The sequence below is a fragment of the Microtus pennsylvanicus genome, chromosome 2 (assembly GCF_037038515.1).
Source record: "Microtus pennsylvanicus isolate mMicPen1 chromosome 2, mMicPen1.hap1, whole genome shotgun sequence".
NCBI lineage: Eukaryota > Metazoa > Chordata > Mammalia > Rodentia > Cricetidae > Microtus > Microtus pennsylvanicus.
Genome location: NC_134580.1, coordinates 73834328 through 73850416, shown reverse-complemented (window position 1 = coordinate 73850416; position 16089 = coordinate 73834328). Strand labels below are relative to the sequence as shown.

The 16089-nt window shown below is 39.1% G+C and overlaps 1 protein-coding gene across 3 annotated transcripts in view; it reads right to left on the bottom strand.

Moving 5' to 3' along the window:
• Window positions 1-16089, bottom strand: part of Lrrc4c (leucine rich repeat containing 4C) — a 1351357-nt gene that overhangs the window by 1037621 nt on the left and 297647 nt on the right. Inside the window, exon 3 of one of the 3 annotated variants that reach the window (XM_075961517.1) lies at window positions 116-196. The exons of the other annotated variants lie outside the window; for them this stretch is intronic. The gene's annotated coding sequence lies outside the window, so the exon portion shown is untranslated. The remainder of the gene's footprint in view (window positions 1-115; window positions 197-16089) is intronic. 3 annotated transcript variants of the gene reach the window in all.

Here is a 16089-nt window from a genome sequence, read left to right as displayed (position 1 = left end):
TATCATTAGTGTTCAGAATAAAAAAAACATTGGCAGTTGTAATATCCTTATAAACCATACCATCATCAAGACACCCCAAAATGATCAATTATAATATCACTCAGTCCTGTGTTACCTTTGCGGAATATGACCGGTATAGCACACAACTGAAGAAGAGCCATTCAAGTTTGTGTTCGAAATCCAACACTATCACTTTCTAAAAAAAACAAAACAAAACAAAAAAAAAAGCAATGTTGGTTGTGCATTCATAACATTCAAAATGGGGAATATTAGCATTTAGCTACTGTTAGAGCAAGTGTTGCATGCTACAGAACTCACCTGGCCTAACATACCATCGAGATTACTGATCTTATTTAATTTTATTTTTTTTATAAAGAAAACAAACTATTTTTTTTTTCATAATATATACCAATCCAAGTTCTACTCCCTCACCTTCTCTACCCTCCAGAGTAGTGGTGTTTAAAACTAATTGATTACAATTCTTATTATCCCCACTTACTGAATTACAATAAAGAGTCTCATGGCATCCCACCCTAGCATACCTGCCTCAATTTCCTAGCCTATACCAAAGGAAGCTACAGGCAATACTCTGTATTGTTGAAGAAAACTTTCATCTTTTGACAAAACACAATCATTTCAAATTAACATTGTCCTCTTAAGACAATGAGTAGAACAAAAATGAAAAATCTTTATTGCTCTGTTTGTACACCATGTTCATGATTTTTTTAGTCTTTAATCAATGTTGAATAAATAGTGATAATGTTGAATGGTCTATAGTCAGGGTTCTCTAGAGGAACAGAATTTATAGAATGAATACAAACACAGACATTTGATGGGGGAGTGTCATATATCAATCTGTTGATTTCCTTGGTTAAGCAATAAAGAAACTGCTAGGCCCATTGGATAGGCCCACCCTTAGGTGGGTGGAGTAAACAGAACAGAATGCCGGGAGGAAGAGGAAGTGAGGTCAGACTCCACAGCTCCGCTCTCCGGAGCAGACGCAGGAGAGACGCCATGCTGCCTGCTCCAGGGAAGACGCACACCATGCCCCAGCTCCGACCCAGGATGGACTTAGGCTAGAATCTTCCCGGTAAGCGCACCTAGGGGCGCTACATAGATTATTAGAAATGGGCCAGAGCAGTGTTTAAAAGAATACAGTGTCTGTGTAATTATTTGGGGCATAAGCTAGCCGAGCCAGGCGGCTGGGGATTTGGGGACGCAGCCCTGCCGCCGCCCCCTATTACTACAGATGACGCCCAGACGTGTGGCTAACTGAGTCCACAAAAAACTTGAGAAGGCTTAAAAATAAGGGAGAGAGAGTTTAACACAGATTTTTGCTGTTTGTTGGTGGCGTGCTGTAGAGAGATTTCCTGATTCAGCAACAGCAGCAGAAAAAAAGCTGCGTTATTTTAAAGTGTGGCTTCCCGGGGCTGTGCCGCCAGTGCAAAATCTGGCTTTATGTTTGTGTTCCCTTGGGATCAGAAGGAGAGTGCTCTGAGACCATGACGATGACTCAGAGCTCCCCGCCTGCTCCTGGGCAGAAGGCAGAATCAGGCTTAGGCAGGCGGAAGAGCATGGCGGATTCCTGCCGCCATACAGAGACGTGTTTTTAGACTGCGCAGTGCTCTGCCTGTCAGATTTGGATGTTACTTGGATGAAAAGAATTTCTGTGCTGCACGCTCAGTCTCAGAATTAAAGTGCTGAGTGCCGCTCCTACCTGGTAGCCTCAAGAGGCTTCCTGACTCAGCTTTAGCTGCAAAACTCTGCGGCTCATTAAGAGGTCCTGCCACAAAACACTTAAACAGTGTTGATGAAAAGCTGAACACATGCTTTTCGGTTTTCAGCCATAGCAGGAAAAAAGCTGTGCCGTTTAAAAATGCCGGCTTTCTGGGCTGTCCTGCCAGGGCAAACTCTGACTGTTTGAGGCAGGAGGGCAGGCTACCGAGAGAGGATTTGAGTGTTGTCTGTTGTAGCTCGCTGGCTGGCAGGGACCTTGAAAGGCCATGAGGCTGGAAAGTTAAGGAATGGACTGGATCTAGCTGGCAAAGCCACGCCTTCAGTCCTACTGATATTGCTTGGTAAATTAAAGGCTCTTGTGGTCAGAAAAACAGAGAGAGATACAGTAAAGAGATTCAAAGACAAAGAAAAATTTTAAATGATTTACAGTGTTAAAAATATATGCAGACTAAAAGTTAAAATTCTTAAAGCAAACTTCTGTGACTTCAAGGTGTGGTAGCACACGCCTTTAATCCCAGTGCTTAGAAGGCAGAGATAAACAGATCTCTGTGAGTTCAAGGTGTAGTAGCACACGCCTTTAATCCCAATGCCTGGGAGGCAGAGACAGGCGGATCTCTGAGAGTTCAAAGACAGCCTGGTCTACAGGGTTATTCCAGGTCAAAGATATGCGCTCAAAAAGCAAAAAGTTAACCTAGAAATGTTGCGGCTTAGCGCCTAGTGATTTAAAGGTGTAAATCAAAAGTGCTCCTGGATAGTAAAAAATTGCAGATTCACAATAGGACAGATTCAGACCACTAAACGAGTCACACTGTTGGATGAATGTACGTAGGCTTGAGAGAGAGAAGAAAAGGAATATAGAGAATAAAGTTAATGGTTAAAAAAAAAAAGGTAAAGTCTTTAAAGAGACAGAATAAAGTAAAATGATAGAGTAAAAATAAGCTGCGTAAAGATGAAAAATTCACAGAGAGTCTGGATTCTTTGTATTATTGTGTTTTCTTTAAAATTTTTGACTGTGAAGGAGCTAAGTACAGAGAGATATTTCATTACATGGGCTGCCAAGCTAAACCAGAATGGATATAAGGGTATTATGATTTCAGAATTTGGGTCTAAGGATATGATGCTTTGGAGAGAGTCTTCTTTTGTTTTCACAGAGGATGAGACTCTATGGATTTCTTCTATTCCGATTTGGTATGATGGACCACGTCCTCCTGAAGGGTTGCTGTGAACATCTTCAGAAAATTGCCTTGCTCAACTGCCAACTGAGATAAACCTGGCACACAGGTTACACCCTAAAATCATTAACGATGCCCCCATTCAGCAGGAAGCAGTTTGGAGAGAAAAAACTGCGCCCATGTTCCCAAATATAGTTTATAAATGTTCTTTTACATTTAAAGGGGGATATGATATAGACATGAATAATTTGCATTAGTATAGATTTTGCTTTATTGATAGAGATTTACGGTCAATTTTGTTATATGTATAAATGTTTCTGATGTAACTTTTACTTGATAACTGTTTTGTTATATGTAATTTTGCTAGGTTGAAGTTAAAGCCTTTCTTTTTTGTTTAAACAGAAAAAGGGGAAGTGATGGGGGAGTGTCATATATCAATCTGTTGATTTCCTTGGTTAAGCAATAAAGAAACTGCTAGGCCCATTGGATAGGCCCACCCTTAGGTGGGTGGAGTAAACAGAACAGAATGCCGGGAGGAAGAGGAAGTGAGGTCAGACTCCACAGCTCCGCTCTCCGGAGCAGACGCAGGAGAGACGCCATGCTGCCTGCTCCAGGGAAGACGCACACCATGCCCCAGCTCCGACCCAGGATGGACTTAGGCTAGAATCTTCCCGGTAAGCGCACCTAGGGGCGCTACATAGATTATTAGAAATGGGCCAGAGCAGTGTTTAAAAGAATACAGTGTCTGTGTAATTATTTGGGGCATAAGCTAGCCGAGCCAGGCGGCTGGGGATTTGGGGACGCAGCCCTGCCGCCGCCCCCTATTACTACAGACATTTGTGTGTGTGTGTGTGTGTGTGTGTGTGTGTTATGGTCTAACTAGTCCAGCAATGACTGTCCACCAATGAAGGGTCCAAGAATCCAGTAATAGTTCAGGTAAAGAGGCTGGATGTCTTAGCTGGTCTTAGTATAAGTCACAATATTGAAGAAGAAGGTTCTGATGCCAGTTAAGGAATGAACTTGTTAAGAGAGAGAAAGGGCAAACAGGCAAAGGAAGAACAAGTTTACTTCTTCCATGTCCTTTACGTGTGGCCTGGATTAAAGTTGTATCTTCTCAAAAGATTTGGATTAAAGCTGTATCTTTCCACTACAAAGATTAATATTAGAAGTGTTTCTTCCAAACTTCAAATATTTTAATTAAGAAAAAAGCCTCTCACAGGTGTGACTAGCCATTTGGATTTTAGTTAATTCCAGATATATTCAAGTTGATAACTAAGAACTGCCATCACAGCAGTAGAAAAGATCAATGCACCAAAGTACAGTAAGTGACACTTCAGTGTGTAGCGGAGGATGATGAAGAGATTCTGGTGGAATGAATTTAAAGGGCAAAAGGAATATGTTGCTTTCCCAAGCACAAGTAGGGTTTTATGGAAAGAGAAACAGGGGTTGATAGATGGACTTAACTTACTTGGACAAGTCACATTCCTACCAAGAACTAAGGTTCAATAACTTTGAGTACTTGATGGGAGAAGGGTGAAGCAGCATGTTAATGCAGGGAGAACTCAAGAAAGAGAAGTCAAAGGCAGTTGGGAAGCCACAGTGACCTAATACAAATTCTTCTTAGTAGAGGTCATCAGAAATCTTTCAACAAAACCATATAGTTTACTGTGTCACTCTGCCCTTCTATCAAGAAAGAAAGTGCCCATTTTTATCTTCCTTTTTTTTATAAGGATAAAATCAATCGATTTTTGAGAAATAAATCTATGTCAAGACTTCTGTGCTTCATAACAGGGGAGGCATCCTTTCATGAACCACAATCCCATGGAGGTAACCATGACCACTTTCCTTCCTGCCAAAGTGCCCTCCATTACTTTGGCTATTACTATCAGATCTTACTTCAGGTTCCCTCTAAAATGCCATTTTCTCATAAGACACCATGTAAAAATCAATGTCTGTTTTCTCTCTCATCTCATTCTGTTTACCTCAAGGAACTGCCAGTATACTTCAAATATTTGTTCTAAAGTCTATGTTTGTTAAACCTTAGTTCTAGTAGGAAGTTTATAGTTTATTCTCAAGAGAAGATTATTAGAAAACAATGATGTCATCTGTTTTGATCACAATGGTTAACGATTTTCCTTCAACCTGGAGATATTCCCCTTGAATTTAAGGGAAACATCTCCTAGGTTTATTTGTAATTATTTGTGTTAAATTTTATTCATATTCTCTCTCTGTTAATCTATTGTATATGTGTGTATTTGTGAATCTGTGAGTATCTGTGTCTATGTGTATGTGTGTGTACCAGTGTGTGTAGACTAGAAGATGACCAACATTCTACAGTATACATGATTAAGTCCCAAGACGATGTATGGAAGTCATATTGGCCCTTTCCTTTTATGGGTCAGGTGACCAAACTTAGGTTATAGGGTTGTTGCCAGGTAGTTTTAATAGTTGAGTTGTCTCACTGATCACCCAATCATTTCTTAAACACATCACTTATTTATTTATTCCCACTGAGAAGAGACTACACTGACTTTTTTGAATAAAAAGATTGATTTATTTTTATTTTACATGGAAAAAAAATGTTTTTGTCTGAATCTATATATGTGCACCAAGTACAAGTCCATTGCCCACTAAGTCTGCAAAACAATATAGAATTCCTTTTAAATGGAGTTAACACACAACTCTGAGCTGTCATTTGGGTAATGGGAAAAGAGCCCAGGTCATCTGTAAGAGCAGTTGGTGTTGTTAACAGCTGAGTCTTCTCTCTAGCTCTCTACATTGACTGCTTTCTTTGTTACTAATGAAAAATATTGCTTCTAAAATATACAGAGTATAGTTTTAGACAAGGAGAGAAGCTGAACCTGTCTCTGAACATGAAAGCCCAGAAAGCAGCGTAGCCCTACTTGGGTATAATTGCACAGTATTCTCATCCTCTCCTCCATGCATACAAAGCAAATAAAAATTAGCATACTTTCTGTTGACACTAGTAAAGTTTATATGCGTTCCTTTTAACAAACTATTTGTGGTTTGGGTCTCTGAGAGATATCTGCTGATCTAACAAGGTTATCCTTCTCTTAACTCCACAGAAATAGACTGTTTTGTTAAAAGAGGAACTAGTTTCTCCTTACTCAGGAAATTATCAGCCTAATTCCAACTGCTAATGCTTATAGTGGTTGACAATGTAAACGACATGTAAAGAATAGCAAGCAATCAGGATTAGGTGGAATCTACAGTACTTAAGATATTCAAGAACTACCTTGTTTCCTAATGATAACACTCTGGGAAATGGCTAAAATATAGTATCTGCATGAAAAAGAAAAGGAACAGACTAGTGAGAACTCATGGTCCGTTTGAGGATGTGATGCAAATATTCTCATAAGGGACCCAGGTGGTGGTGGCGCAAGCCTTTAATCCCAGCACTCGGAAAGCAGAGGCAAGCGGATCTCTCTGAGTTCGAGGCTAGCCTGGTCTACCAGAGCTAGTTCCAGAACAGGCTCCTAAGATACAAAGAAACCTTTTCTCAGAAAAAAAATTCTGACAAGGAACTAAATGAGGAACTTCCTCAGTCTACATTATTGCCTTGCAGCTGAGTAGTGTGAAAGAAGGAAGTTAGTCTATTTGTAAAATATTCACGCGAAAATGCCTATTTCAAACCTGGCCCTTCTGTACATATACAATCATTACACGTAGCTACCACAACAGTAACCTAGTGATGTGTGTAATAAAGACTACTGGCCCTCTGACCACACTGATGAGGAATGGTTTAGATAGATAATTGCGAACATTTTAAAGACTTGTTTATTCTAACAGGTTAATTTCAAAAGGAAAAACAAATGCTATCAATATAATTTTGTAAGTTCTATCTTATGATAGTCTAGTTCAAAAAGCTTTACATGAAGTAACCCGTTGCAATATCAGTGGATTGTTGAGAAGCAAGTAGTAATTGTGAGAGACAGAGTTCATTATTGCAGATACATAATCCATACATCCTTACTCTTCATCCTTATGTGTTAATTCACTTGTCTTTTGACCTCCCTGCCAACACTTTTTTTTTATAAATACATATTTCTGTGACTTCTTGTCATTTATCCTCTTTTTTTTTTCTTTGTCTACAGACAGTAAAAGAGGACTGTATTTAGCAGCTCCTGGGCACCACACCAGCATTTGGAGATACCTCGTGCTTTGTGTGCTTGTGTGAATGGTATCTGGACATACCTATAGGATTGTGATTTCAATTTACAGACAAGGAACTGATTTTTTAGGGAGATGATGTGAGTTCTGCCAAGTCATAAAGGAAAAAGGTATCAAATGTCAGAATTCAGACTTAAATCCAGACTTGTATCAAATCATATTCCACACCATTCTGTTGTCTTTTAATTTTTCTCCATATAAACTATAAAGTCCCAATTTCTAACACCATTTTCTCTGAATTTCTTGATAGCCCAATTGCCTATAAAGAGAAAAAAAAGCAACCCTTAGATCAGGAGGAGATATTTTTAATATATTCACCCATTGCAGGAAGAAGTAGTGTTTAATGAAACAAGTTTTAGTCAGAAAAGAAAAGCAATTGTTAAAGTAACCTATAAAAGGTACGCATGGCTATTCACATCTCAAATGCATCCATTTGTGATGTGGGAGTGTCATATATCAATCTGTTGATTTCATTGGTTAAGTAATAAAGAAACTGCTTGGCTGGCCCTCCTAGGTTAAAACATAGGTGGGAGGAGTAAACAGAACAGAATGCTGGGAGGACAAGGAAGTGAGCTCAGACTGACAGCTCTGCTCTCTGGAGCAGAGATGCCATGCTGCCTGCTCCCGGGCAGACACACGCGATGAAGCTCCGACCCAGGATGGACGTAGGCTAAAATCTCCTTGGTAAGCCACCTCGTGGGCTACACTAGAAATGGGCTAGTCCAGGTGCGAGAGTTAGCCGAGAAGAGGCTAGATAGAAATGGGCCAAGCAGTGTTTAAATGAATACAATTTTTGTGTTGTTATTTCGGGGCATAAGCTAGCAGGCGGCCGGGGTCCTGTGAACACAGCCCCACCGCACCTATCACTACACATTTGTGCCAGTAAATATTTTCAAATAAAAGCAAGGATGCTTTAAGGGAGCCCCATATTTTTTTCAATACCAGTCTAATGAAAGTCTGGGGTGCCATTATGACTCACGAATAAATAATTTTGCACAGGATGAATAAAGTGAGCAGAGTACAAAGACAACTAAGTGTGGCATCTGGAGGACACGCCATCTAGAAAGAAGTTTGGCTTATTTATGGAAGAAAAAGGGATGAATTCTGGTATTATTCCTCCCACGAGACTAGTTAACTAATAACATGAAGTAGTAGTAAACCATGTGCATGATAACTTTTGTCCTAGATCCATTCTAGCCCATGAACAGCCTAGAATATTTTTTCACCTTCTTGTGTGTTTTTCTCTCCATCTTCATTTCCCACAAAGAGTTTTAACTCAGACTTTAGAGGAGTTAAAGTTCTGAAAAGTTCCTGAGCCCATACTTCTAAGTATTTTTCCACATCAATTAAAAGTTCTGAGATTCTATTCATTTCTGTCTGTCATGTAAATATACTACCTTTTAAAAACTTGTAGAAACGCTGTCATCTCCATGAACACGTTAGTAAATCATATAAAATTTGATCTACCTTAGTGTGATATACATTTCAGTTATTACACATTGAATATGTGCATCCTTCTGTTGTGCTATGTACTCCTGAAGGCATGAACTGCATTTGCTCTTTTGCTTTTCCTTCATATCCATTTTTAAAGAAGGCAGTGCATGACGCACAGTATGAATTCAATAAATGCACATGGAATAAATTTATGAATTGTGATTGATATGAAAGCCTGAAGCAAAGAACAGAGGGATTCCTTTGCTTAATTGAAAAAGAAATGGAGTAATTTCAAACAAATATTAAAAACAATATTGAATCTTTGTAAGTCTTAGAGTAAACACAGAATGAATATCTAGGAAGCAAAGATTTGCAAGATTACCCTGGGCTAGGAAGAACTTTGTGTTTAATTAGATGACTATTACTACTAATTAATTGAATATAGTTGCTATGTCATTGCGTAGAGTTTCTTTTCTCTCACTATCAGCATGCCCGGCATAGTGGTTGGCCCTAAAATTCAATTTATTGTAATTTTCTTTTTTGTTTATTGTAGTAGACTGAATGGTAATTCCAAGTGGCCTCATTTCTCAGCTCTCACAATTTTAAGTTAATTACGTTAAAAATGTTGAAGTGAAAATATTCTGGGTTAGCCACATAGACCCTGAATGCTGTCACTACTAGAAAAAAAATGGGTACATGGAAGATTAACATATACAGATGTTAAAGTAATATGCCAAGACATTGAGAAGCCAACAGTCACCAGAAGAGAGAACATAAAAGAAACCTACAGCTGCAGGATTTTCTTGGGCAGTGAAACTGTATACGTCTTGATTTGGGCTTAGTTTGTAGACTTCTGGCCTTCAGAATCATGACAAAATACATTATGGCTGTTTAATGCTACAGAAAGATTATATACATTGCACTAACCCTTGCCTTGAGTTCAAATAAACTTCTATTGATCAGGTATTTTTTAATAAAAATACTCTATGCTCTCATTCTTTAGAATATTTATTTTCTTTGTGAGATTCCTCTGTTTTTTTTTTACTTTATTTTGTTATGGCATTTATCATATAATGCATGTAATTTATTTTTGTAGTCTGGCATTGTTAAGAAAAGAGGACCATTTGCATCTATATTTCTTCCCCTAGGACACTGTCTAATGTCTGGGTGTGAAAATGAACTCACTAAATATTTGTAAGGAAAATTAAATTAAATTACAAAGATAGAATAAAGGTTTTTGTGTGTGGTTCTTCATAAAGTGAATTAAAAATTTATACTTCTTTTTCTTTTGAAAAATAGTAGATATAATTCCATTTTGATAAACATTCAAAGCTAAATGGTATGACTGATAACAGTGTGATCACCCTCAAATCTGTAGTATCATAAAATTGAAAGATGACATACTTCCAGTTGTTCCTTGGGGCAACTTTATACAATAAAGTGGCAATTCACAGTCCCAGAATAAGAACACAGATTACAAAGCATAAGTCTAGATGACTTCTATAATTTTCCACTAGAAAGACAATTGGGAAAGTGGCATAGTCAGTATCAAGCTATTAAAACTACAGCCTGTAGTTAGAGTAGGCAAAGTGTGTAGATTTGTATATTAGGGTAAGGATAAGGAAGTTCATTTTAAAAAACACTGGCTAAAATCTCATTTCAGTATACTATGAACTATATTAGGATGTCCAGTGTGATTTTACAATGTGGTGTTCATGAAACCTCTCAGCTCTGCTGTATCTCTGGCTTTTGCTCTAGGACAGCACAGGTCCTGGAGACAGCTCCTCTACTTTTGCCAACAGCCATGTAGGTGAAACCTTTGCATGATTCCTGTCAATACCCTTGCAGTATGTAACCCAAAGCAGTATGTTCCCCCAAATAAACCGTGGTCAGTCGCAGTCCCACAGTTTCCACTCATTCACTCTGAAACTAGGAGTTACATGCTTGCGGAAAGCATGGCTAGCAGAACTCACTAAATCCTCATCCTCTACCAACTCATTTTGGAGGCTGGAAAGATAGATCCAGGGTTCAAAGCACTTACTGCTTTCCCAGAGGAGCTGAGTTCTGTTTGCAACACTCATATCAGGTGCCTCACATGTGTCTATAATTCTGGCCCTCTGTTCCCCTGGACACCTGAAATCATAGCACACACCTGCATGCAAGTATAGACACTGACACTTAATTAAAATAGATCTAGAACAGAATAAACTATTTTGCACATATATGGTGGTATCTATTGCGATTCAATTACCCTCAAACTTAATCAGACTCTTATAATACTATATATTTAAATAAGTTCAAATGTTGAGACTTATTTATGAGGAGGTTGATGAGGAAAAAATGAGCAGGCCTAGGGAGATGAGTCTGTAGATCCCTGTTGTAAAATCATTAAGACCTGTGTTCAGATCCCCAGAACCCAAGTAAATCCTGGGTGTAGCAGCCACATTTGTAGCCACAGTTCTAGAAGCTGGAAAGAGGCTAATTCCAAGGCTTTAACCAACCAGCCTGTCTCACACTGGGAGACTCAGCTTCAGTGAGAGACACTGTCAAAACAAGTGACTGAAGAAGAGACACTGATGTCAACTTTGGAACTCCATACCTAAGTGTATGGATAAGTGCACCCATATATGTGATTATAGTACACAGAACAAGAATAAAGGGAGGAGAGGAGAGAAGAGGAGAAGAAGGAGAGGAGAGGAGAAGAAGGAGGGAGAGGAGAGGAGAGGAGAGGAGAGGAGAGGAGAGGAGAGGAGAGGAGAGGAGAGGAGAGGAGAGGAGAGGAGAGGAGAGGAGAGGAGAGGAGAGGAGAGGGAGGGCAGGGTCAGGGAGGAGATGACAGAAAATGATTGATTTAAGAAATCACATGACTGTTCTGGAAGGAATTGATTAATGAATGGATTAACTCTATCCCTCATGGTGTGACAATATAGAAAGCAGCCTTGTTTTTTCCCAAAACAAATTATGGCCTCTGGTAGGGGATAAATTATAGTATAACCAAGGACATAACTCTAGTTCTTCTTTGGCTAAAGTGGATCACCATAAGACAGTGTATCCATTTCTCTAATCTGCCCTTCCTAATTTAAACTGTATTACTTTCCCCCTCCCCCAAAGCTCACAGTAGAGTGAAAGTAAAGTGAAATATTTAATGTATTATTTCACACTGATTTACAAACTGAAAGTGTCTCAAATCATCTTGGAACCAAACTTCTGGTCATATCTGTGAGGGAGATTCTAGAGTTGATTGATTAATTAATGAATTAATTAAAGTGAGTGCCACTGTTCCAAAGACTGAAACCATGTACTGAATTGAAAAGAGGAAAGAAATGAGTACCGCCCTCCTCCTCTGGCTTCATTGGGTTACAATTTTATTGCTGCTTCAAAGCTTCCATGATCGACTGTAACTGTGAGCCAAGATAGCTGCTGTCTTCTTTAAATTGCTTTGTCAGCTTTTTTGTTGTAACAAGAAACAACCTCAGGTAATTTTCTCTCTCCTCACACTCTCTCTCTTTATCTCTCATTTATTCTTGCTTTTGCTGTTTTCATTCACTCTTTGTGTCCTTTGCTCCCTTCTTCTCTCCCCTCACCATATTTCCTCCTTTCTTTCTCCTCCCTCCTCTTCTCTCTCCTAAGTCAAGATAATGGTTTCTCTATGGTTTTACAAATAGATACATGTCCTTCTCACTAAACAAATGCTTTCTCCTTGTACACATCCATTTTGGGAATGCTGAGCCATAAATCTAGAATCAAACAAATAAAGCCATCTTCCACAGGATGACTCAAATCTGAGAAAAGAGGTTCTGAGTCAGAGGAAGAGTTTTAGCATTTTGCGGACAGATTTTTCTGCTTTGTTATTCAGCCTTGTGTAGGATTTAATTATCTGAATCAGCTCTTCGTAAAACCCACGAACCCATCTACGCAGAGCAAAAATAAACAGCCTTGTTAGAAAAGATCAAAGCAGTATAAGGAACAGCAACACACGTGTGTCTGCGAAATCATCACTGCAGGCACATGAACAAAGACCTGGGAAGCTGAGTGAAGAGCAAGGTTACTTGGAATGCCCCCAAAGTTGTCATAAGCAGTCACCTTAAATGTAACCCTTCAATCACTCCCTTGCCTAGATACTGAAAAATATATTAATTATAAGAAGCAGACAAAAATGGATTTATTCCTCATTATCTCACAATGGAAACAGAGGATTAACAACTTGGTGAACAGTGTTTCCTTTTCCACCAACTGGTTAAATTTTTTTTTCACCTCATAGTGATATACTTCCCTTTATTTTATATGACAGATTAAGCATTTTGCAACCATCAGAAAGCACATTTTTTTAAAGCATTGGAGATACTTCAATGAACAAAACAAGGGTAATGCCCTGACTTTATTAAGCTGGTATGATACAGTAATTAAATATATTTCCCTATCCAAGGTAGAAGAGGCTATGGAAATTAACGAAAGATACTATAAAGAAGGGGCTTGAGAGCCAGTCTGCAATATTAACTATGATAATAGCATTCAATAAATTGAGTTGTGAGTCTTTGGCATGTTTTGTTGATATGCTGAGGTAATTACAGACTGCCATGGTTTTATAACTTGATCACCATCAAAACTCGTTGAAACTCCCAGTGTGACCATGCTGAGTGATGAGACAGGGTGGGAGGGTGGGAGATATTTTGGTCATGAAGGTTTACTGCTGCTAGGAAAAAGGAAAGGAGAGGGTGAGCTCTCATCTTCTATTACTCTGTGAGTGAAAAGCAGACTGCTTTCCTCTCGAGACAGAAAGGTCTAAGGTACCATCTTAGAAGCAGAGCATAGTGTAGCCCTTGAACCTGCTTCTGCTTTATTCTTGGACTTCTGAAGCTCCAGAACTGTAGGAAGTCAATTTCATTCAGAAGTAAATCACTCACTCTCAGGTATTGCACCACAGCACTCAGGAAGGAGTAAGACAAATGGCGAACATCACCCAGGCAAGAGAAGAGCAGTAGCTTTTAAGAGGATAGCTAAAGCATGTGATGGATCACCTAGCAGGTCAGATAGACCAGACTGGACATTGACTGCAGGACACAAAGAAAGGGATAGAGAAGTAAGGGATGACACACCATTAAGGCCATTCAGTCATCTTTGGCTTATATAATTGCCATAGGAAGGAAAAACCATAGCAAATACACTGAACTCAGTATTATCGTTGTACCTATGTTTTTGATCATGTGTAGATGATGCATGCATATGGGCATGACTGCATGTTCAGGCACATCTACTCTTGTATTTGCATGTGAATAGACATCTGATATTGATGCCAAAAAAACTTCCAATGTATTCACTGAGCCATGAGTCTCTCTCGATCAAACCTGTTTTGGGGAAACATTGTCTACACCTTATGAGGCTGGGCCACCACATCCACATGGCATTTATATGGATACCGGGGATTCTAACTTTTTGTGTGTGTGTGTGGTTTTCTTTTTGTTTTTTTTTGTTTGTTTGTTTTTTGAGACAGGGTTTCTCTGTGGCTTTGGAGTCTGTCCTGGAACTAGCTCTGTAGACCAGGCTGGTCTCGAACTCACAGAGATCCGCCTGCCTTTGCCTCCCAAGTGCTGGGATTAAAGGCGTGCGCCATCATCGCCCGGCGGGGATTCTAACTCTTGTCATGTTGCTTGGCTGGTTAGTGCTTTAACTAATGAACCATCTCAGTATTTCCTTAACCATGCATTTTTGTTCTATATGTATTCATATGGGTAAAACACAATATTGAAATAAAAAAGAAAAAATTGAGTTCGTATAATCTATTATGAAGGGTTTGTTTATCTTATACAAATTTGTTGACATTCACAGAAAAAAGAAATACACACATAGATAGACATATACATAATTACATTGAACAGAATTCAAAGAGAATAATTGATAGAATTTTAATTATTATGGAAACATTGGGATGTTGTGGATACAGAGCTATAAGATCTTGGGCTATTACAACCTATATAGCTATTGTACTTCTCACCTCTGTGTGTAATCTAACATTCTTGTGACTCTTGAGGAAATCCTCTTAGAATATATAAACAAATTCTATCAGTTCATAAAGCTAAATCTGTCTTCAAATAGCATCTGAAGGCAAAACTTTCCCAACTTGTCTATAATTTGCCTAATGCACCAAGCAATCAATTTGAAAAGTATTGTGACGTGGCTATTTCTCTGTTATTGTAGAAATATCATGACACTTACCATACAGGGACAATGAATTGAGGGTAATGTAAATCTGTGTTTTTTTGTATATCTGATACCAGAATAAACTCTCTCTTACTGCCTTTGTGGTGAAAGTCACACTTTGTGTCTTGTAAGTTTTCTAATGATATCCATGTCACAGGACAGATGAAATCATTGCTTCAGAGAAGGGAAACAAGCCACCGAATTGGGGTTTGATGTCTTTGTTAGCTTATTATTAACATAGACACTCTAGTATGCAAATGGAAATTAAAAATAGAAGAGAGTTGCCTCAAGTGGACAAGTGACCCCAGACAACTAGGTTAAATTATAAAATGTCCTCAAATGAATAGAAATAACTTCTTTGTAGCTTAATAAAGCATTGGTTGTCAGATACTGTTTTCATATTTGAACAAATTGACTTTATTTATAACTTGTGGGAAAAGGACTGTGGCACACTCATCTGTTAAACCTTCATTAAACATCAGATCCACACTTCTGCCCATGATTTTAGAGTACACTTCCTTAGTCATGATGCTGTATGCACCATTTTGAAAACTAATGTTTCATGAATATTGAGAAATTTCTCAAATGTCATCATTTGTTAGGATCCACTGAAAAGTAATTGCAGTGCACTTCAAGACAAAGGCAAGGAAGGTAGGCGTTGCCTATGCTCGCCATGATGATTCTGGTGGTCACAGGTAAAGATGGCCACAGAGAATTTACTGTGCACCTGAACAAGCAAATGTGATTAGCTCAGCTGAGGAATTCAGCCTCATTCTCTCTTCTTTGTATGTGAGAAAGTTGACAAGGGCTAACTCTGTTGAAATTCTGTCGAAAACTGATTTTGCATCGCATTGACTGAAGTGTCAAACTCTCAATTTGCATTTAATTTAATAGGATTATCTTCGGTGCATATAAGATATATTAAACCATATCTCTAAATTCTTATGGTGTGAGTTTGTTTATCTTACCCACATTGGAGCGCTGGACTGAGCTCCCAAGGCCCAAAGGAGGAGCTGAAGGAGGGAGAACATGAGCAAGGAAGTCAGGACTGCGAGGGGTGCGCCCACCCACTGAGATGGTGAGGTTGATCTAATAGGAGCTCACCAAGGCCAACTCGACTGGAACTGAAAAAGCATGGGACCAAACCGGACTCTCTGAACGTGGTGGACAATGAGGGCTGCCTGAGAAGCCAAGGACAATGGCACTGGGTTTTGATCCTACTGCAAGTACTGGCTTTGAGGGAGCCTAGTCTATTTAGATGTGCATCTTCCTGGACCTGGATGAGGGGGGAGGATCTTGGACTTCCCGCAGGACAGGGAATCCTGACTGATCTTTGAACTGGAGAGGTAGGGGGAGG